Source organism: Buteo buteo, chromosome 31, assembly GCF_964188355.1.
Source record: "Buteo buteo chromosome 31, bButBut1.hap1.1, whole genome shotgun sequence".
Taxonomy (NCBI): domain Eukaryota; kingdom Metazoa; phylum Chordata; class Aves; order Accipitriformes; family Accipitridae; genus Buteo; species Buteo buteo.
Window position 1 is genome coordinate 899,404 of NC_134201.1, and position 22,398 is coordinate 921,801.

At 51.3% G+C, this 22,398-nt stretch overlaps 1 pseudogene; it reads right to left on the minus strand.

The window, feature by feature from the left end:
• The window catches only part of LOC142026102 (olfactory receptor 14A16-like), an 89,007-nt pseudogene that overhangs the window by 56,227 nt on the left and 10,382 nt on the right, over window positions 1–22,398 (minus strand).

The window sequence follows — 22,398 nt, forward strand, 5'->3', positions numbered from 1 at the left end:
GGACTTTGTCACCCTCAGCATCTTTCATTGGCCATTTCCAGCACTTGCTGGTCACCCCAGGTTTACAGGTGAGTTTTGCTGTGAGGCCACCTCCATCTTCCTGGTGGTCCCAAGGCTGGTTTTGGGGAACAGACAGCCCTGCCCAGTCCCTCTCCTTCCCCAGACCCTGGCAGAGCAGAGCTGTCTGCAAAACCCCGTGTAGAACAAGGCTTGGGCAGGACATGGTTCAGGTGCTGGGGAAGCTGCAAAAGTAGGAGGGGCATGGTAGAACTGTGATCTCAAGGCCATCATAGGGATCACAATGGGGGGAAGGTCCCCAACCTTGACTCTTCCCTTTCTCATTTTGTGCCTGCAGAGTGGGGCCGTGGGACCGTGTATGGTCATTGGCGCTGGGCCAGCACAAGGACAGGCGCCATGAAGCAGCTGCCAGGAGGCAGGGTCACATTACCCCCTTGCTGCAAATTCTTCTACTCATCCCAACCTGAAGACGTGCATGGGGGATGGTGAAGAGGGGGTTAAAAGTCAGTACAGAACAACTCTGCCACTCCTTCCTCCTCACACTTCTCCCCTGTTCCAGCTTGGCTCTCCTCCATGGGATCCCACAATATTTGTTTTCAAGGCTATGTGGGGGTCATTTCTTTCTGTCTTACCTTTCTCCTTTATACTCACAGAATCACAGACATGTTGAGATTGGAACGGACCTCTGGAGACCATCCGGTTCAACCCCCTCAGCTGAGGAAGGGTCAGCTAGAGTATGTTGCTCAGCACCTTATCTAGGTGGGTATGGAATACCTCCACAGATGAGGACTCCACAACCTCTCTGGGCAGCCTGTTCCAGTGTTTAACCACCCACAGAGTCAAACGGTGTTTTCTTGGGTTCAGATGGACTTTTATACACATTAATAATATGCCTCCAAGACTTTTCTTCTCCAGGCTGAACAGTCCCACATCTCTCAGCCTTTTGTCCTCTGAGGGATTCTCCAGTCCCTTAAACCAGCTTTGTGGCCCTTTGCTGCACTTGCTTGAGTAGGTCAACAAATATGATGCACTGGGCAGCGCAGCACTTGACACCGCACTCCAGCTGTGGCCTCAGCAGTGCTGAGTAGAGGGGAAGGATCACCTCCCTCCCTCTGCCAGCAAGGCTTCTCCTAATGCAGCCCAGGAGGCTGTTGGCCTTTGTCATGAGGGTGCATTGCTTGCCCATGCTCAGCTGCTTGTCCTCTGGGACCTCAAGGTCCTTCTCTGTGGATCTGCTATCTATCTGATTGATCCCCAGCATGATGTCCACAGTGGGGTTGCATCACAGGCTGTCCTCCCCCAGGGGCTTGTCCTTCTTGAAGATGAGCTTCACCTCTGACACAGGTCCCACAGTGCTGCAGAGTCACCTGGGTCAGCAAACCCCTCTCCTGCCAGGGCTGCACAGCCCAGGCCTGGGCTCAGGGATCGGGGACTGCAGCTTTTGCTCTTTGTGGGAACCTCATTCATCATGATGTTGCCACCTGCCATCTACTCCAGCATGCCTCTGCTCAGAAGCCAAGTCTTTCTAGACAAGGGCTCCCATCGCTTGGTAGAAGCTTTCCTTGTTACAAGCCTGCCCTTGGCCCTGGAGCCACATCTGAGGTGCTGCAGTCCTCATGGGCATCAAATCCCACCGCCTGGGCCGCGGACAGCGGGAGCGCTGCGGACCATGGCAGAGCTGTGACATGAGTGGAATAAGCTGAGGTGAGGAAGGACAGCTCCCACGGGTTTTTTGGTGAATGGAGGCACAACATGCTTAGGAGAGAGCGACACAGAAGGTGAGAAGTGGGGGATGCCTTGCATGATGTCAGGGCAGCTCAGATATATGTGGATGCTCTCTATGGGACAGGCAACTGATGAGGTGGGAGCTTCTGTGTGGCTCAGCTTCTGAATAGGCCATCCAGTCTGATGCTCACCTGGACCTGGAACTCCCAGAAGAGGAAGAGCTGGTCAGGGATGTGAAGACTGGTGTCAGCCTTGGCCATAGTGACCATGAAATTGGGGTGTCCCAGATCCCCAGGGATGGGAAGAAGGAGAGTAGCAGAGAGCAGACCCTGCCCATCAGGGAATGAGATTTTGGCCTATTGAGGGCACTGGCAGGTGGGGTCTAAGATGGCAGTGTCAGGGCCCTGAGCAACATCATCTGCGGCCTCCACCCACACCTCTGTCCATGGGCCCAGGAGACCATTGAAGCCTAGGCCTGAGTTTCAGCCCCAGCTTGATCTATGCTGTAGGGCTACTGGTCTCCAGACACAGCCAGAGACACAGACCTGCCTGTCCATGGACCTTGTTGATTCGGACTTGCAGGCTCACTTCCCAGCTTGATCTTTATGGGATGCACAATGGAAGGACCCTGTGGCCCTCCAAGTGTCAGAGCCCAGCTGAGTCATGGAGGCCTAGGGCCTTTCTGCTTCCTTTCTTCCTGTCATCCCTTGGTCAGGTTTTGGGAGGAGAGGAAGGAAAAGCAGGGGTGGTTTCCAGGTGCCAATGATTGAACTGGGGGAGCAGAGTCATCACATGTGAAAAGATCTAAAGGCTATGCCAGTTCAAAACTGTTACCTTCAGCAGGAACCTGGCAGCTCTGAGATCCCTCCATCTCCCTCTCTTGTAGCAATTAATCTGATAGTGCCCCAGTCACAGGCTTTCTTTCAATTCTCTTTGCAGCCTAAAGCACCCCATTGGTCTGCAGATATGCCAGGAGACTTGCATAAGGAACCCACTCCTGTGGACAAGAAGGTGGATGTTCCCAGGAATCTCAGGAGGTGTGGCATACCCCTAGCTGTGCTCAGGGAGCTGGTCAAATGCCTCGTCTTCATTTCTGTAATGGTGGCCTAGATGCCTGGTTCATGTGTCAGCTCTCTCTGTGGATGCTGACATTTACTGAGCAACCTGGTCTGACCTCAGAGCTGGCCCTGCTTGCAGCTGGGCATTGGACTACAGACCACCTGAGCTCCCTTCCAACCTCAATTGTCCAATAAGCATATGATGTACAGACCCTCGCCTCCAACTCGATCTCTTCTTGTAGAGCGTGTGGCAAGGCACAGGCTCCTGGAAGGGTTGGTGGGCAAGAGACTGTTGGGGAGTCTCTAGTCCAGTCTCCAGGCTGGCTGTGACTTTGAGGAGCAAGGAAGATCTCCAAAGGTGGACATCATAACAACACTCCTCCTAGTCTATTTTATTTTTCCCTAAGGCTCAGCCTAAAGCTCCCAAGAGGCAATTTGTGGCTGTTGCCTCTGTCATATCATTGGCCACTGCAGAAGAGAGCTTGGCTCCACCATCTCTCCAGGTAGCTGTAGGCTCTTATGAGGTGGCCCCAGGCCTCCTTCAGCAGCCTAGAGAGGCCCAGTTCCCTCAGACTCTCCTCACAGCTCGTGCCTTAAGTCCCTCACTCCATCTTGGCAGACCTCCTCTGGACCTTCTGCAGTTCCTCCACTCTCCTTTTGAAATGGGAGGCCCACTGGCTCATACAGCATCATCCTGCTGCCCAGACCCTTCTCCTCAGAGCACTCCTTAGCCGGCCACATCTCTACCCATGCTGCTGCATGGAGTTGTTGTGCAGCTTGTGGGTTGGGACAAAAACAGATAATAGGTGAATGAAAAAAGATTAAAACAAATATAAAGCCAACCCAACAGGCAATGCAAAGGCAATCACTTGCCACCTCCCACAAGCAGACTGACACCCAGCCAGTCTCCCTTCAACAGACACCTTGAACGACAGGAAACTCCACCTTCTTCGTCCTCTGCCCAAGCTTTTATTGCTGAGCTTGACGTCATATGGTATGGAATATCCCTTTGGTCAGATGGGGTCAGCTTGCCTGGCTGTGTCCAATTCTGTCCCAGCTTCTCTCCCACCCCCAGCCTACTTGCTGGGAGGGAGCAGAGTCAGAAACAGAGAAGGCCTTGACGCTGTGCAAACACTATTCAGCAAGAGCTAAAATGCTGGTGTGTTATCAACATTGTGTCAGGCACCAATACAAAACATAACACCATAGGGGCTGCTACGAAGGAAGTGAACCCCACCCCAGCCAGACCCAGGACACTTGAACCAGGGTCCCAGAAATGGACACAGGAGTGTACAGGTGGTTTGACAAGTGATGGGCAGGGGAGACAAAAATTTCCCTCACTCTTTTGGAGAGGCTCTTCTTGCTACACTCCAGGACACTGCTGGCCACCTCTGCTACCAGGTAGCCCTGAATCATGTGGATCACTGCTGGATCATGTTTTGCCTTCTGTCCCACACCACCACCAGGGCTGTTTCCTCAGAGATGCTCTCTGGCCAGGCAGTCCCCTTCCCCTGCCACTGCAGGCTGTTAGTCTATCCCAGGCGCAGGATCTGGCCTTTGTCTTTCTTGTATCTCACAAAGTCCCTGACAGGACAGTCCTTCTGCCTGTTAGGTTCCCCTGAATGGCATCCCAAGGCACAGGAATGCTCCTCCCAATATAGTGCCATCAACAAACGTGGTGAGAATTGTGTCCTCTGGGTCATGCTTACAGGTGTTAAACTGCACAGCGTCCAGGAGACTCCCCTGTGCAGCCCCACAATGCCCCAATATATCCCCTGGCCTCCAGGTAGGGTACGGCCTCTTCACCACTGTCATCTCAGCATCATCATCCAACTGGTGTTTTGCCCATCTCTTTGTCTATCCATCCAGACCATAAAGTCCTAACTTGAGTAGAAGAATATTGAGGGAGACCTTGCCAAAAGTCTTGCTGAAGTGGAGGTAAACAACATCCACTGTGCTCCCCTCATGCACAAATGCACTTCGTCATGATGGCAATCATGTTGGCAAGGCCTGTTTTACCCTTGGGAAGTCCATGCCGATGTTGTCCTTTTTTAGGTGCCCAGAAATGTCACCCATGAGGAGTCACTCAATGGCACGTTCCTCATCAAAGTGACCTTGTACAGCCTGCGGTTCCCTGGGTTGCACTTTTGGCCTCTTTAGAAGATGGGCACAACGTTGGGTTGTGTTCACTCTCAAGAGACCCCTACCAATTCCATGACACTTTAAAGAGGATGTTCCAAAGAAATAACCACCTTCCCCTGTAACTTCGTTGCCACTATTCTGCCTGTCCTATGGTGTATTTAGTTGCTCTAGTCCTTCACGTAGTTACACGTGTCCTGACACAATGACCATTTCTGAAAGTCATCTTTTCAGATGCAGACTGCCTAGGCAAAGGCCCTTTCCATGATGCTCCACTGCTCTCCTTCCCTTACTCTTTGTTCATCAAGATACCTCTCCCCTATGCAGCTGCTTTGAGCTTCAGGGAGCTAAGAGCTTGCCTGTCTTCCAGTAGCCTAATTGCCTCTTTAGCCAATTCCTTAATTGTGTTTATCTCTAACTTTTTAGTATCTGTCACAAACATTTCTCATAAGACTATCCCTTGTAGGAAGGCAGCCTCATTAGCAGCAGCTTGTACTTCGCATGTGGTTGACAAGTGTGACTTATTGTTTACGAAACTTCATCATGGTTTTCTTTGCTTTGCTTGCAAATAGGAAGAATTCTTCTGGGCCTGTGTGCAGCCAGTTCTCTAAGGAGAGCAGGGGGGAGATGATGCAATGGAGCTGTAACCTCCAGCTGTAGAGATCAGTGGAGAAGCCTGAGGCAAGGGACAGAGATGTAAGCCCCCAGGTGGCCAATGTCAGAAGTGCTGAGGTTTGAGAGGTGAGGAGCAAGGGTGTCCATACAGTGTCAGACCTCAAGGGACTGCTTTTCCCAGCTGTCCAGACCTCCAGAGGAGACACTCTGGATCATTAGCACTTGGAGAATGCTTCTATCACCTCTTCTCCAAACTGAAAAGTAAGAAAAACTACCCTTTAAAAGAAAAAAATCATGGGTATAGGTGCACTTTGAAATCTTCCTCCTTAACTACACTATGAAGTTTTTCTAATTAGCTATACAAGTCTTGCAGACTTTGAGATAATTGCAGGAAGGCACAAGGCTCGTTAGGGCTTTCTGTATTTTAATGAGCCCCATGGTGTGTTTGAGGCTCAGCCCATGAACCTCAGCTACTGAGAGCAGACTGAAAGAAACTTCTCAAGAAGTCAAAGTCAGAAGCAAAGTACCTTGAAGCAGTAATGGGCCCCACTGAGGGCCATTCCTGGCAAAGCCTCCCCAGGGACTCGTTAGAGCAGAAAATTGGAGGCTGTGATTGCAGGTAGGCAAAAGCACTGTGCAGGTGGCTGTAATGCTGAGAAAACCCTTGCTTTGTTTTATGCAGCAGAAAGGCCAAGCCCTGATCCCCAGGCCCTGGGAAGGCAGATCCTGTCCCTCATGCATGTCTCAGGCCTCTTCCTGGGTCAGCAGGATGTGAGGGTGAGCAATGCCAAGTGTAGGGAAACTGTGCAACACCTCCCAGCCTCCCCAAGCAGGGGTGAGGAAGGAACTACGTCCAGAGCCTCAAAACAAGTTTTGCCTGGTAGGCCTTGGTGGCAGAGGCAGCTGACAAAGCCAGGACAACAAATACCTTGGACCTGTTCTGCCTTTCAGCCTTGCCAGAGCACTTGGCCATCTCTACTGCAGGCTGTCATAACCTGTCCCATGCCTTATCTCTTTCCCTTCAGGCTGTTGACATCCACCTTGCTTTCCTACCTAGCTCTCACCCCAGCATTTCTATTCCTTTGTTGATGTCTCTCCAGCCTGGCTGGGTTTTGACGGGAGAGGGCTATTTAGACCTGGCCTAACTAACCGAGCGGGCAGGGTCGACCAGGAGTTCCTACTGCAAAGGACGAGGTAGACCTGGCCTCCCTAATGGCACCATTGGAGTAGACCAGGCCTCCCTAACTGCGCAGGCTGGGTAGACCTGGCCTCCCTACTCGCGCAGGCAGAGTTAGACCAGGTCTCTTAGCTGGTGCCGGTGGGGTAGACCTGGCCTCCCTAAACGCACGGAAGGGGTAGACCTGGCCTCCCTACACATGTGGGTTGGGTAGATCTAACCTCCCTAACCGCTTAGGTGGGGTAGACCAGGCCTCCTGACCGGCGCCGGTGGGGTAGACATGGTCTCCCTACCTGAGCAGGCGGAGTAGACCTGGCCTCCCTGATGCGCGGAATAAACTTTACAACTCGGAGAGTTATAAAGCAGGCATGGTTATTTCAGCACCGGGTACACGGGGGACTGCACCACCTGTCGTGCACACCGTCAAGCTCGTTAGTGAAGTTTAAATACCTGTGTGATATAAATATTAATTATATTTCCCAGAAACCTTATACATATTCATTACATTTCAGAGAAAACATTAACATATGCAAATGCCCTTTGCGCAGTCGCATTTGTAGCCTTGGGTGGTTGTCGGGTGTTCTTTGGGGGTCTTATCATCCTCTTCCTTGCTTAACCGTTCTTTACTGTTGTGGAGGATCTACAGGGGTCATCACACACAGGCCGATGTGATCAAGTGAAGTCCATTTACTACAACGTTTGATACAGTTATATGCCTTATGCGCTTGTGCACGCGCCTTATACAATACTCTAATTGGTACAATACCCCGTTTCACACGACACTATCTTATTCTCTATTGGCTGCGCAAGCTTCTTCACGAGGTGTCCAGCAGTCACTTATCTCATTCTTCAGCATCCAGGTGTTGTTTGCCAGGCTCTTCTTATCTTCTTTTTTCCCAGCGTACAAGGACACAGCGTCCTTGTCTGCTCCAGCGTTTTGTAAACTTACGCTTCGTTCCCACATAACGGCTGGATTGCTCACATGCCTTTGCCCAGCCGAGAAATCCTCAACAATTCCCCCTTTTTGGTTTTGAGCAATCCAAGCTTACTTAATAATTTGGGATGCTATTTTTCCTTAACAAGCTGAACAAGGTAAAATTATTGCAATAGCTAAAATCACAATAACTACAATAATGCCCATAATTCTTTGAGCCAACCCGTTACCCCTAATGACCCAGACCATGAGGACTATGAGGAAGATGAACCATCCATACATTCTTGTGCCATCTTGCTCCGCGAACTCAGCCCAGCAATCGGTAGGTGCCAGCTTTCCGTGGGCATCCCCACAGAGGCAACGATGGCCTCACCGCACAGCAGCCCGATGCTCTTCGGAAAATCCCGGTTTCTATACATTTGCAGAGGAACAGGTTTCAGCACACGTGGCCAGCGGGTGCCAAAAGTCCGCCTCGCTTGCAATCTATGACGCATGCACTCGCTGGCCAGGTGCGCCTCACGAGTCATAGTCATCTTGTCTATTGGTTCATAGGCTTTACGATGCAGTAGCAATGCACAGAGAATCTTGACCTATTATGTTATCCAAGGTGACCTATACATTAGTTTTCGGTTGAGGTGGTATTCATGTTGCCACATCATCTATGATGCTCCAGATGATGATGGTCGTGCAAATCGAACAGGAGTCCGTCGTGGGCCTGTATCTGTGGAAACACAATCAACCTTGTTCCCAGGTTATTAATGGAAATAGACCTTACCCCTAATGTTGGCTCTAACTTTTGCGTTTACCCCACACTGTCTTCCCGTAATCACACTATGTTTAATCAAATTATGCTTAACACACCTCTTTACCTAAAGCAAGTTCTACATACAATAAGGCACACTGTTCTAAAAACCTCTCTGAAGGACTCAACGTCCGCTAGTCCTCTAAAGTGTAATACTCTATTAGTCAGAATCTGTTGGATCAGTGGCTCCAGCACCCGCCGGTGCCGCGCCAGTTGCCGCTGGGACAATTCCGGGTCCTTATACATTACCGTGATTCCTGTACTTTGTTGTGTCCTTTCTGCCTGTGAAAGAGCATGATGCACTACCATTCGTGGGTCTTTGTGATCACCTGTCAATCTAAGATAATCTAACACAAAAAAGGCTTTGGCCAATCGTTCCTCTGGGAGTAAGCCCTGGGTTCCCCCCTTTTGTTTTTGCAGGATGCTCTTTAGGATCTGGTTGGCCCGTTCGACAATAGCCTGTCCTGTGGGAAGATGAGGAATACCTGTACCATGGTCAATCCCCCACAAATTACAAAATCAAGCAAATCGTATAGGACCATAGGCCGGGCCGTTGTCCATCTTAATTTCTTTAGGCACACCCAGCACTGCAAAAGAAGCGTGAAGATGTCATTCAATATGTAAGGCCTTTTCTCCAGTTTGTACCGTGGCCCACATGGCAGCAGGATAGGTATCAATCTGCACGTGCGCTCGTACCCAAGAGTTCTATCAGAGGGGCCATATCGTTATTAGTGATACCGCAAAGATTCCGCACCCACTGGCTATCTCCCACAAGCTTCTGGACATCATGTACTGTTGAAATTTCTAACATTGCTAGCATCTATGTGCCACCCCAAACACTTCCAAGGTGCTGCCTTTTGCACCTTTTCAGGAGTAATTATTACTCTGCGATGGCTTGAGATGTCCTGCAATTGAGTTAAAATTTCATCCTGTGGCAAGTTCCTTCCCGCCATCAAAATGTAACTGAGGAAACTGCTTCCTTACAGGCTTTAATGCCCAGGCCACATATACCTGACACGTAGTGGGGGAATTGCACATTCCTTGCGGTAACACGACCCAATGGTATCTCTTATAGGGCTCTGCCTTGTTAATCGATGGTACCGAAAAGGCAAACCGTTCAGCGCCACCTGGGTGCAAGGGAATGGTGAAAAAACAATCCGTTAGATCTATAATTAACAAATCCCATTCTTCTGGAAGCATAACTGGAAACGGCAAACCTGGCTGCAGGGCTCCCATACTGTGCATCACTGCATTCACAGCTCTGAGACCATGTAACAGTCTCCATTTCCCAGTTTTCTTGGGAATGGTAAATATTGGTGTATGCCATGGACTAGTAGAAGGAACAACATGTCCCGCTCTCAATTGGTCCTCAACTAACTCTTGTATTTGTAGCAGCCTTTCAGAATTTAGCGGCCACTGATCAATCCAAACAGGTTCATCTGTTTTCCAGCTAATTTTCAGGATTGGCCGCCCCCAGTGACTGCTCCTAAAAAGGATGGGTCACTAACATTGCCTTCATTTGGCTCAATAAATCACGGCCTATGAGGCCAAACAATTCAGTTGGGGTAGTCATGACATACGGACGCGTCGTAACGTTTTCACCGTAGGGGAACACAAATGTAATCGGAAGCTGACTTACTAAGGTGGCTTGTGTGCCCCCTATCCCTGCAATGCCAAAATTTGGATCGATCAGTGGCCATGATGGAGGCCAAATATATCGTGAAATAATCGTAACATCACCTCCTGTAGCGATTGTCATCAGTTTCTTGAGGATAACGCCGTCAGGCCCTTCCAATTGCACTACCTTTTCTGGTTTACCCGTTGTTATGTCCATGGCAAGGTATACCTGTGGTTTCCCTGTGGAGCCGAATCCACCATCCCCACGTTGTACTTCACCTGGATTTGGAACACACGACCTGAATGGAAAAAATTGTGCTATTCTGGTACCTTTAGGAATAGAAACAAGAGGGATTAAAACAAGAATCATAATGTTCACAGTCTCACAAAAATCTGCATCAATAAGCCCTGGGACTACCAAAATTCCTTTTAGAGCTGTTGAAGATCGTCCCATTAAAAAGGCACTAAGCCCGAACCCCAGTGGTCTCTTTATGTTGCTATCCATCAAGTGTACCCCTGTGTCCATCAACATAATGTCTACTGCGGTTTCCACATCCACGCCGGAGCTCCCTGCAGCGGCGGATCTGGTGGTCACGAGGCTGCCTGAGGGCTGGCAGCCCAAGATCCTTGCGTTTGTGTCGTCGCGCAAGGGGCCGTCACGGTCGGTGTAAAGTTTCCCTTCTTCCTGTATTCTTGGTGGTATTGTCATCTTTCTTAGCAGAAGCTGTACATTTGCTCCTAATGTGTCCACGTTTGCCACAGTTAAAACACTTGACCAAGGGTGTCTTACTGGCCTTGTGCTTCTTTGTAGCTCCTCGTGGAGCTGCGACAACATAGGCTGTTTTCTGTGAGTCCACAGCTCGATCCATGTATTCTAGCATATCAACGACGGCCGCATTTCTCGGCAAATTACACAATGCTCTGCGTGTCTTCTCATTAGCATTTTCGAAAGCGAGCATTTTGAACATGTTTTCTTTCATTTGCTCAGTCATGTCAGGGTGGGCATAGATTGCCCTATGCAGACTATTAATAGACTGTGCAAAAGGTTCATTATGCTCCTGTTTCACCTGAGTAAAAGTATGGTTTCGCATATTGTCTGGTATGGAAAGAAAAGCTTGATAGGCCAAGAGCTGTGGTAGGTGATGATACATTGTAACTGGGCATTCCCTGATGCGAAGGGTCCAGTACCCATCAGCATCTGTGTGGTTACTCCCTATAAGGGATCTGTTCGTTGTCGTGGCGTTGCTTGTTCCCGATCACAGAACGTCTCCCACTGCTGGAAAAACACCAACATTTGGGCGGGCTCCAAAACCAAATGTGCTAGCTGTTTAACATCTTGAGGTATCAGCGTATCAGAAGAAAAAATGAATTGCAGCAATTGTTGAGCTAACACAGACTTAATACCATTCTGACTCACAGCATTCCTTAATCTCTCAATGACCTTCCAGTCAAACGCCTCCCATTTTTTCTGTCCATTTAATGCAATAACTGGGAATGCTTGGAGCATAGTCCCTTTATAATGGCATCTCTTATTATTCCCCTCCAATGCCTCTGCCTTTCTTCTGCAGAGGCTACTGCAGGCGACTCCGCGCCTATCGCGGGCGCAGTCGGTTTCACCGTCTCGGATTCCGAAAGGCGGGATGGATGAACGGGGACCGGCCACGGCCACGGCTGGCGTCGGCCAGTGCATGGCCGGCTGACACGGGCCGCTGTCAATGGGCGGGGGGGGCGGAAAGGTAGGGGAGGAAGGAGAGGGCAGGGGGAGGGGGGCAGGAGAGGGCGGGGGGAGGGGGGCAGGAGGGGGCAGGGGGAGGGGGGCAGGAGGGGGCGTGGGGAGGGGGGCAGGGGCCGAGGGAGGTGTCGGAGGGGGCGGCGAGAAGAGGGCGGGAGGGGGAAGCGGGGCCGGTATAAGGTGAGAATCTTCGCTCTCTTGCCCTCTCAGTCCATCCTTTCGGGAGGATGACCGTTTCTCCCTCACTTCTGGTTCTTCCGACCGTACTGTCAGTTTTTGTAATTGGTACACCACCTCCCTCAGGAGCTCTTCAGACCGTACTGTCAGTTCTTATAGTTGGTTCACCACCTCCCTCAGCTCTTCCATCGCACCACCTGATAGAGATGGTTCCCTGTCCCCCGCAATCCGTTTATCTGCATTAGTCACCCCCGAGTCTTTCGGCTTCGGATCTGTCAGGCGACAATCGGCCCCCCCTAATTCCCCTGTTTCTTGCAGAGTAACAGACGGGGGAATTTTTTCGGCACCAACGACCTGGCTGGGTATAGGCAAAGGCTGTGTCTGTGCAGGTGTCTCAGTGTTAACGGAGATGGATGTTAGGGGGGGTGGAGATAGTTGTGTAGAGAATATCCCCCCAACTCCAGCGGGGTAGGCTGACGCGGCAGCCGTGGAGGCAGCAGAGGGGGTCACCGCCGCGCAGAGAGCGGCGGCTGCCTGCCGGTCTGCCCTCATTGTCTCCAACATGTCTCAAATTACTTTCCAGTGCTCTGCATATTTTTTTATCTCCTTTACCTTACCCCCCCTACAGCTAGTAGCGTCCCACAGCACCTTGCCTATATCATCCCAGGTCGCTTCTTCAAACGCGACATTTACACTCGGGATAAGTTCTTTCTTCCAGGCCCATAAAAGTAACCCCTTTAACACAGAATTATCGAATTTCAGTCCTCTCTCAGAGATAAAATTACAAAGGAGCTTTAGGACTGCTTCCTGCTCTTTGTCCAAACCCATCTCCTTCTCCGACCGCTCACCTGATCAGGGCGAGATTCAAGTTTTCACGCGTCTCCTCGTGCAGTCTCAGCCCTGTGATTCCCATGGCACAGGGGTGGCTGGACACTCGCACCTGGGTCTCTTGGATGTGCCCAGTGCAGGAGATGCTCAGTGCTCCTAGTCCACATGGCACAGTTCAGGGGGTGAAAAACCTGTTCCCCCCCCACAACTGGCCCTGTCTTGTGTCGGCCTCCCACCACAATGACGTGACACCTGTAGCGGAGCCATCTCTCATATATGGTCATGAATGGCGCTGGAGAAGTTCATTGGAGGGCTGGGCTGTGTCGGAGGGGAGATGGTTCCCGATAATGTCTAAAAAGGTGCTGCTGCTTCAATTGGCTCCTCCTGTAGCTGGGTTGGCATCTGCAGAGATATATAACCCTCCCATTGCTGTTGTTCCCGTGAGTTCCCAGGAGCCGTGACAGGGAGTGGGGTGCAGCAGGGCTGCGCTGGCAGGGCAGGACTCTCAGGATGGGGACAGAGGGACTGGTGTTCCCACAGGTGCTGTGGCTTCTCCTCTGGGTCCAGTTGTGCAGGGGTAAGTGCCGGTTCCCTCATCCCACTTCCTGGGCCCAGTGGGGTCTTGGGGATCCCACTGGGAACGTGGTTCCTTTCCAGGCTTCCCTGAGACAAGGGTCAGAAGGTGTTCAAGCCCATGGACCTTCTGCCTTTCCCTGGGCCTGTCTGCATTTATGGCAGCCCATGCCTGGCTGCATTTATAGACACCCCATCCTGGGTTACCCTTTTGGGACCCCTTGTTCCCCAGTGCTTTACCCTTGAGGCTGGTGGTTTCCCAGCTGGTGGTGGCAGTGCTCAGTGATCCCCAGGGCACAGCCAATCTCTAGGGTGCCCTGGAGGGTTTGTGTGCTGCTCGCTGCCCCCAGGCTGCAGGGGAGCCCCGACCCCAGGAAGGCAGTTTGTGCCCCACGGAGAGAAGGGGACAGGGCTGTCTGCACACACAGGTGGCAGAGAAGTTTCCTTCCTAGGGGCCCTGGCCAAGCACGGGGGCTGGGCTGATGCCAGGGGCGAGGAGGGGACATGCGTTGGGGTTATTCTTGGGGTTGTCTCGGTGCTCCCTGAGGACATGGAAAGCTCGGGGTGTGGTGTGGGTTTGGGTTGTGCCAGTGCAGGTGGTGGGCAGGGGAAGGTGTGGGCCTGGGGGCACGGGGCTGTGCAGGGTGTGCTGGGCTGGGGAGGAGATGGTGCCCTGGGCAGGGCCTGGGGGCACAGTGTGGAGGTGAACATGGGCATGGGGCTGTTGGAGTGGAAGGAGGTGCCAAGGGCTGCGAGATGGTGAATGGCCCAGCAGGGCTGGCGTTGGGCACTCCCAGCCTGCACAGCCCATGGGGAGAGGAGGGGCTCCCACAGTGGCCCGGGGACAGCGTGGAAGGGGGAGGGCTCCCATGCCGGTACCTGTGACTCCGTGTGGGAAGGGGGGCTCCCAGACCTGCAGTCTGGGGCTCGGTGCTCTTCTGACTGCTCCCATGTTGGTGTTTGAAGGAGCTGCGGAGGTGAGGCTGGAAGGTGGCAGCTGGCGCTGTGCTGGAAGAGTGGAGGTGAAACAACAGGGCCAGTGGGGGACTGTGTGTGGTTTTTACTTATGGGACATGAAGGATGCTGCAGTGGTTTGTAAGCAGCTGGGCTGTGGATCTGCTCTTGAAGCTCATGGGGAAGCACACTTTGGGCCAGGATCTGGCCCCATTTGGATGTTTGGTGTAGACTGTGATGGCACCGAGTCTGCCCTGTCTGACTGCACAAACACAGAATGGATTCGAGAGCACTGTGATCACAGTGTGGATGCTGGAGTGACGTGTTCAGGTAAGGGGCCAGCCCATTGCCTACCTTTGTGGCCAGGATGGGGGAAGGGACCTGGCTGCACCCTCAGGGAACAACGGAGGGGTACTGGAGCAGGTCCAGGTGTGGCCAGGCACACTGCCGAGCTGTGACAGTCATTGCTGGTTTCCCTGGTCCCTGAGGAAAGCCCCAGGTGAACTCTCCACTGCCTGGCCTGGGCATTGTTGTTATTGGTCTTTGGGGTTTCATGTTCGTAGACCAATACTTGGACTTTCCGTACTTCAGGTGAAGCATGGACTTCTTCTGTCTCACCTGGAAGATCATATAAAAATGTGTCTTTGTAACACTGCGTCCAAGCTGACTCCCTCGTAGCATCTCTGTAATGAAAAGGGATCTTCCCTGTGCACTGCCTGATGGTAGGGCTATTTTTCCAAGCCTTGTGTCAGGAACAGGCCTGAGATACTGCACCTCAAAATGGTTTATTGATCCATGGTTTCAAGGGCAGAAAGCTCATTGTCATCTTGTGACCTGCTAGAGGGGTGGACTTAGGACTCACCTGTTGGTGCCTGGTGACAGTGGAGATGAGGAGTGGTCACTGAGGTACAAACCCAGTCCTTTCCCACATGTGACAGGGCAGAAGACACCTTCCAGGAGGGGAATCTGTAGCTGCCTGGATATCCCAGGGGATCTCCATGGGCAGCGTGTGCCTGGAGTGTGACTGGAGCTGCACAAAGTGAGAGATTGCCCAGGTGGACTTATGCAAAAGTGTTAATTCCAGGTATTGACAGGGAAAGGAGGACTCTGCAATCACAGGGCAGGCAGCGGGAACCCAGCTGGCATGGGGGAAGGGGGCTGGAGAGATGCAAGAGCTGGCTGAGGAGCTCCAGGGCCAGGACTGTCATGCTGCCCTGGGGCGTGGGGCTGGTGGGGGCAGAGAAGGGGCAAATGCAGTCAGTGTTGGGGATCACCTATCATATGAACACAGAAGAGCCAGAGAGTGAGTGGCCATACAGCCCAACCCTGAGGAAGGACCTTTGCTGCATGGTCACCCCTGTCTTCCTCCAGGTCTCTAGGATACCCAGCTCTGCTGCCATTACTAATACAAAGGGAACCAGTTTCCTACCAACACTCGTTACACATCAAGTCCCATAGCTCCTGCCACAGCCAGACTCTCAGCCAAGCCCATTCTCAGACACCTCCACCTAGATCAGGTGCTTGTCTCCACAGATTTTGAAAATCTCCACTGATAGAGATCTCACCAGCTGGCCTGGGTCCTTGCTCCAGTGTTTGGCTCTGAGGGATTTTTCCAAACCCCGGCTTTCTCAGCCTCTCCTTGTGCACAATGTGCTCCAGGCCCCAGCCATTCTTCTGGCCTCTGCAACTTTCTCTCCAGTCTGTCAGGGTCTTCCTTGTGCCTGGTGAGCCCCATACCAGACACAGCAGTCCTGCGGTTGCTGTCTTGTAGTGGGTTAGCCTTGCCCAACACCCAGACACCCACCCAGCTGCCCACTCACACCTCCAGCTCAAAAGGACAAAGGGAGAAAATAAGATGGGATAGCTCATGGGTCACGATAAAGACAGGGAGATCACTTCCTAATTACTGTCACAGGCAAAGAAGAGTGCACTTGGGGAAGACCAATTTAATTTATGCCAAGTAAAAAAGGTTTGGATTTAAACAATGACAAAATTATTCAAGTCCATTGCCTTCACACTTTCCCCCAGGCTCAAATTACTCCTTTGTTCCAAGTTCTTCTACCTGGGAGATCCCAATGTCAGGGTGAGGTGGGGAAACAGGGGGAGGCAGCTAAAATCTGCAGGGTCACTGGCACAGGCATAGGACAGTGTAGGACTGCCTGTGGTGCAAACAGGGCCTTTGTGCGGCTGCCCCCTCCTCCCCACCAACACAACTGAAGTCCTTGTCATCTCCACGGTGGCTGCTGTCTCTTCCACTGAAGCCCATGTGAGGACACTGGTTCCTTACAGCCCCTGGCCCTTGTTCCCTCCTCACCGACCCCCAAAACTGCCTGGGAGGTGTCCTACTGCTGTCCTTCACTCAGCATCACACCCCATCCAACTGCTTCCAAGAAGAGCTGTAAGCATCCCATGAAGGAAAGGATCCCCCTTCCCAGTGGGATGGAGGCCAGGGCTTGGCCATGCTGCTTGGTGAAACACATTTAGGGCTTTCACAGCCACCTCCACAACTGATCTTCCACCTGTAACCAGTGTCTCCGACTTCCTGGTTCACCAGCCCCCAGGGACGGTCCCCTTCTCTGGTCATTCCCTCCATGGTCTCTTCAGTGATGTTCCTCAGTGGCGCCCACTAACACCCTCCGAAACTTGGAAGTTTGCTGCTGGCTTTTACTTCTTGAGAGGCTTGTTCAGTCTTTCAGGATCTGCAGTTCAGGAACTTGGCACCAGAGGGCTCATTAACATGCAAACTCCCTAACGAGCCAAGGCTCAGTGCAGAGTTTTCCTTTAGGTCTTCAATTCTTATGTGGTTCATTAGAGAGAATTCAGGAGTGTAGCCAAAGTGGAAAGATTTCAATACTAAACAATAAGAAAGAATTCTTTTTTTCCTCCACTTTTCTTTATTTTTCTGCTTAGGCATCATGTCACATCAGTAATCCCCAGTTCATATTGATCCTCCTAATGGAGTTTGAATGATTACAAAAAGCAAGACCCTTTCTGTCTTAACAATCTATGGTCATTCTTCATCCCTACCCCCAGCCCCACCTTTTCCCTCAACCACCTGGCACTTACAGCAGCCTTGTTCAAATCTGAGCTTTCTTCACTGAAGTCTGTAGCTGCATGCTTCAGCCCGTGGGTACCAACTCCCTCCTGCTTGGAGACCGAGCTGCACACAGACACGCAGTGATGCAATACACTCAACGGCTGTATATTAAGTCCACGTTACCTCCTCTGAAGCCCACTTCCTACAGCACATAGTCTTAGGTGAACAAAAACCACATTTTTGTGTAAGCAGAGATCCCAGGACCCCCCAAAACACTCCCTGCCCTGGACTCTGTCTGTCCATGTCCGCTCTTTGCACACAGCAAGTCACACGTTGAAGTCACGAGCTCCCCTGATTGACAGAAGGGAAAAAACAGACAAAGTGAATGAAATGCTCTCTTTTGAATTGCCAAACGGGCACTAAGCCCAGTGTATCTGGGACAGAGGAGCATCTTCAAGCAGACTCTGCAATACCAACCCACTCATTTTTCATTCCCTGCAGGGTATAAAGTACATGTGGCTGTATTATCGTTGAAGGCAGGGATGAAAGTGATCCCCTCTAATGTTGGGCGCCTTGGCTGCCATGGCCCAGGCTTCCTTTTCTACTCAAGGGGGAGAAATCAGTAGTCTCAACGGAGATGCTTGGACACACCCTGTCTGGTGACCAGCTCCTGCTCCAGAAGTGCTCCTGTAGGTTGTGGGTCCCACTTCCCAGTCCCACGTGGGGGCTTCAGCCACCCCTGGGTATCTTGGTGGCAACGTCAACCTCTGTGCTGGCAACTGAGTCAACCCCGGAATGAAGAAAACATGCAGAAAAGAGCTTGGGGTAATAAGTGTGTAAAAAGTTACTTTTCAGCACTTTCATATTGGTCTGCAAATTCTCGTGATTTTTTTCAGAGGCCATGGACATGGACCAGCAAGATGATGACACCTTCTCTCCCTCTATGTAAATAGAGATTTATACAGCCATTTCCAAAAATGTATTTCCTCCCAACACTTTGAATGGAGAACTGCGTTCTGGTGACACGTTTATATTGTCAGATTGTACATCCACATTTCCTATCTACAGGGTGCTTGGAGCAATGATGGTTGGAGCAGTTGGACATATCACCCTATATTTCTTTGCCAACAAGAAATGGACACACCTGCTATCACTTCCATTGCATCATCTGTTTTTTCTGATCTGGCCACATCTTTATGGAATGTCCAATGGCCATAATACCATGACCCGCCAATGCCAGACCTCAAGTGATACACAGAGGCCTAGAGCACAGACATATAAAGAGCCCCAGAGCAGAGATGTGGAAAGCAAATGTCACTCGTGTCTTCAAGAAAGAAAAGAAGGAAGACCCAGGGAACTACAGGGAAGTCAGACTCACCTCCACCCCTGGGAAGGTGATGGAGCAGCTAATCGTGGAAAGCATTTCCAGGCACATGAACGATAAGAAAGTAGTAAAGGTTCAGGGACCTATGTATGTCCAGTTTGCCAAAGTCTTCCCTGATCTGATCCTCTTCCACCAAGGCAGATGTCCACGCTTTCCCCCTGGTCTCTGGCAGCTGGGATTTCTGAAGGCCTGTCTTGCTAGCAACTACTGCGGCAATGAAGGCATTCTGTGCCTCAGCCTTTCCCACGTCCTGTGTCATCAGGTCCCCAGTCTCACTGAGCAACGGGCCCACATTTTCCCTCATTTCCCTTTTGTTACCTGTCTACTTATAGAAGCCCTTCTTGTTTTCTTTGACATCCCTCACCAAATTCCATGCCATTTGGACTTTACCTTTCCTATCTTTGCCCCGGCATGCTCAGACAACATCTCTGTGTTCCTCCCAGGTTACCTGTCCTTGTTGCCACCCTCTGAATGCTTCCTTTTTGTGTTTGAGTTTGGCCAGGAGCAACTTGTTCATCCACGCAGCCCTCTAGGCATTTTTGCCCAATATCATATTTGATGGGCTGCACCCCTCTTGAGCTTGGAGGAGGTGATCCTTGAATATTAACCAGCTTTCTCAGGCCCGCCTTTCCTCCGGGGCCACATCCCATGGGGCTCTTCCAAGCAGAAACTTGAAGAGGCCAAACTCTACTCTCCTTAAATCTGGCGTTCTGAGATTGCTTTTTACCTTCCTCTTTCCCCTCAGGATCCTGAACTCCACCATCTCGTTGTCACTACAGCCCCATCTCATGGTCAGAAGGCTGTCTTTGACCTTCACATCCTCAACAAGCCCCTCCTTGTTGGTGAGGAGGAGGTCCAGCAGAGCACCTCTCCTCGTTGGCTCCTCTATCACTTGGGTGAGGAATTTATCATCAATGCACTCCACAGACCTCCTGGAGTGAGTGCTTATACCCTGCTGTGTTGTCCTTTGAGCAGCTATTGGGGTGGTTGAAGTCTCCCATGAGGACCAGGGCCTGCCAATGTGAGGCTGCTCCTACATGTCCATTGAGGACCACATATACTTCTTCTTCCTAGTCCGGTGGCCTACAGCAGACCCACTATAACACCACTCTTTCCTGTTCTCTCCTTAATCCTCACCATAAAGATCTCCATTGGCTCCCTATCCATCCCCAGACAGAGCGCCATGTCCTCCAGCTGCTCTCTCACACAAAGGGCAACTCTCCACCCTTGCCTTCCCATCCTTTCCTTCCTCAAGAACCTGTATCTCTCCTTTTCAACACTCTACCAGGTCTCCATGGTTGCAATAAGATTGCTGCCCGGCAACTGCACACAGATCTCTAAATCCTCATGGTTATGCCCCGTACTGCACACATTAGAGTACAGGCACTTTAGAGAGGCAGCCCAGCATGTTGAGTTCTTGGAGAGGGTGTGAGAGATTTCTCCACCATGGTGCTTTGTAGGCATTTCCTTGCTTACATGTAAGTGCTGGAGTTGACCACACTTAGGCACCATTTTGCTGATTTTGTGATCCCTTCCCATCACATCACCCCATGCCCTTTGCTCAGTGATCCTATCTATCACTCCCTTAGAGGACTGCTGGTTACTCCCTCCCTCCCCCATCCTTCTTAGTTTACAGCCCTGCTTATGAGGTCAGCCAGCCTGTTGGCAAAAACAGCTTTGCCTTGCTTAGAGAGGTAATCCCATCTCTCCCAAGCAGATGCTGGTCTGTAAAGAGGGTGCCATGGGCACAGAACCCAAAACCATGTCCCCTACACCTATTCTGCAGTTAATTATTAACTTGTCCTATTAGTGCCTTTCTCCCAACACCCTTTCCCCTCACCAACAAGGTTGAGGAGAACACCATCTGGGCCCCCATGCCCTTCACTATCACCCCCCAGAGCCCTGTAGTCATATCTGATACTGTCACTTCTTTCCCCTGGCAGTGTGATTTGTGCCCACTTGGAATAAGAGCAGGGGGTAGTAGTCAGAGGGACGGATGAGCTTTGGACGTCCCACCACAACAACCTGGATCCTGGTCCCCAGCAAGGAGCAAACCTTTCTAGGTGGTTGGTTGGGATGACAGATGGGTGCCTCTCTGCCCCGTATTAGGTAGTCATCCATTACGATCCAAAAACCCCCATGGCACTATGTCTAGTTGAGGCTTGACTATCTCCATTGTGGAGATCCCACAGCCTTTCTGGGTGCATGTTCCCAGTGCCAGACAGACCTTATAGTGCAGATTCTTTGCTTTTAAGCCTAGTCAGAATTTCCCATGGCCCAACTTTTTCCCACGGCTTCTCAACTTTCCACTGTGCCCACCTGGGAAGAGTCTGACTCATTCTCCTCTGCACCATCCCATAAGCTAGCTGTAGACAAAGACAGTATCATCTCCCTTAGGCCAGCCTTGAATTTCTGACATCCTTCTCTTTGGCCCAATAATATCGACAGGTCTTCATCAGACTCCCCATTTCCAGCAGTTGGAGGTTGTTGCACTTGTGGGCCTAAACCTGTGTCTATAACCGCCGTGCTGATCCCCACCAGGTCCCACTCAAGCTTCAGGAGATAACTAGGGATGTGAAGTCAGGGGTCACCCACCCCATTCCAGGGGTCTTCATTCCAATGAGACAGACCCTGTCCTCACGCCAGTGTATTGTCTGTACCGTTCCAGCAGTCACTCCATGGGGAATGGAGGTGAGCAGCTTTGATGCACATGTGCATCGACAGAGGCAGCTCCTCACACGCTCTTCTCTACAACATGGACTGTGGCAGAGGGGCCTAGTTCTACCTTTAATTACTTATGAGATGCCCCCATCACACTGGGAAGGTGTTCTCTGCAGGGGTAGAAATCCTTTCTGTTGCTCTCAGAGAATGTAGTGACTCGTGGAGGTGTAGTTTCCTGCAGTCAGAAGTTGATCTGCCCATACGGCTTGTCCTGTGCTGCTATGTGCTCTCAGCTAAACAGCAGTCACACTTCTGAGTTACCCGCCAAAAAAGAAACTGTACTGTGCTAAAAAAAGGAGGAGTGCAGTTTCAAAGTGCAGATCTCCCAAGTCCTCTGCCTTTCTTAGCCCAGACGTGGAGAAAGTGACAAAGGAGGTGTGATGCATAAGTATCCTGACTTGGAGGACCAAACCAAGGACTCTCTGATACCACGATGGTATCACAGATATCACAAAGGGAGAGCTGTGCCTTTCTGGAGGGCAACCTACAGCCTGGCAGGACTCCCATAAAAAGACAATAACACAGTTTTGGTGTAAACAAGATGTAGGACTCATAGCGATATGATCTAGGCTGTAGACATAGGCCCCATGAAGTACATTGCCTGGAGCCCCACAGGTTAGAAGGGGCTTGGGCACCTCCATGCAGACACTTCCATGCCAGGAAAAATAGAGTCAGGTGTCTGAAATGCAACTGAACGCCCCGTCCCAAGGAGCCTGGGAGCTAGAGCAGGAGCAGCAGGCACAGATGGGGAAAACAAGGAGCAACAGTGTCATCCTCCTGCCGAGGGACAGACAGATGGGCAGCCAGGAGACCCTCCACCTTACCCAGCTGTGCACACCACCTTCCACAGCAGCATCACAGGGCAGTCTCTTTCAGCCCCTTTCTCCGGCAGAGGGGAAGGCGCACA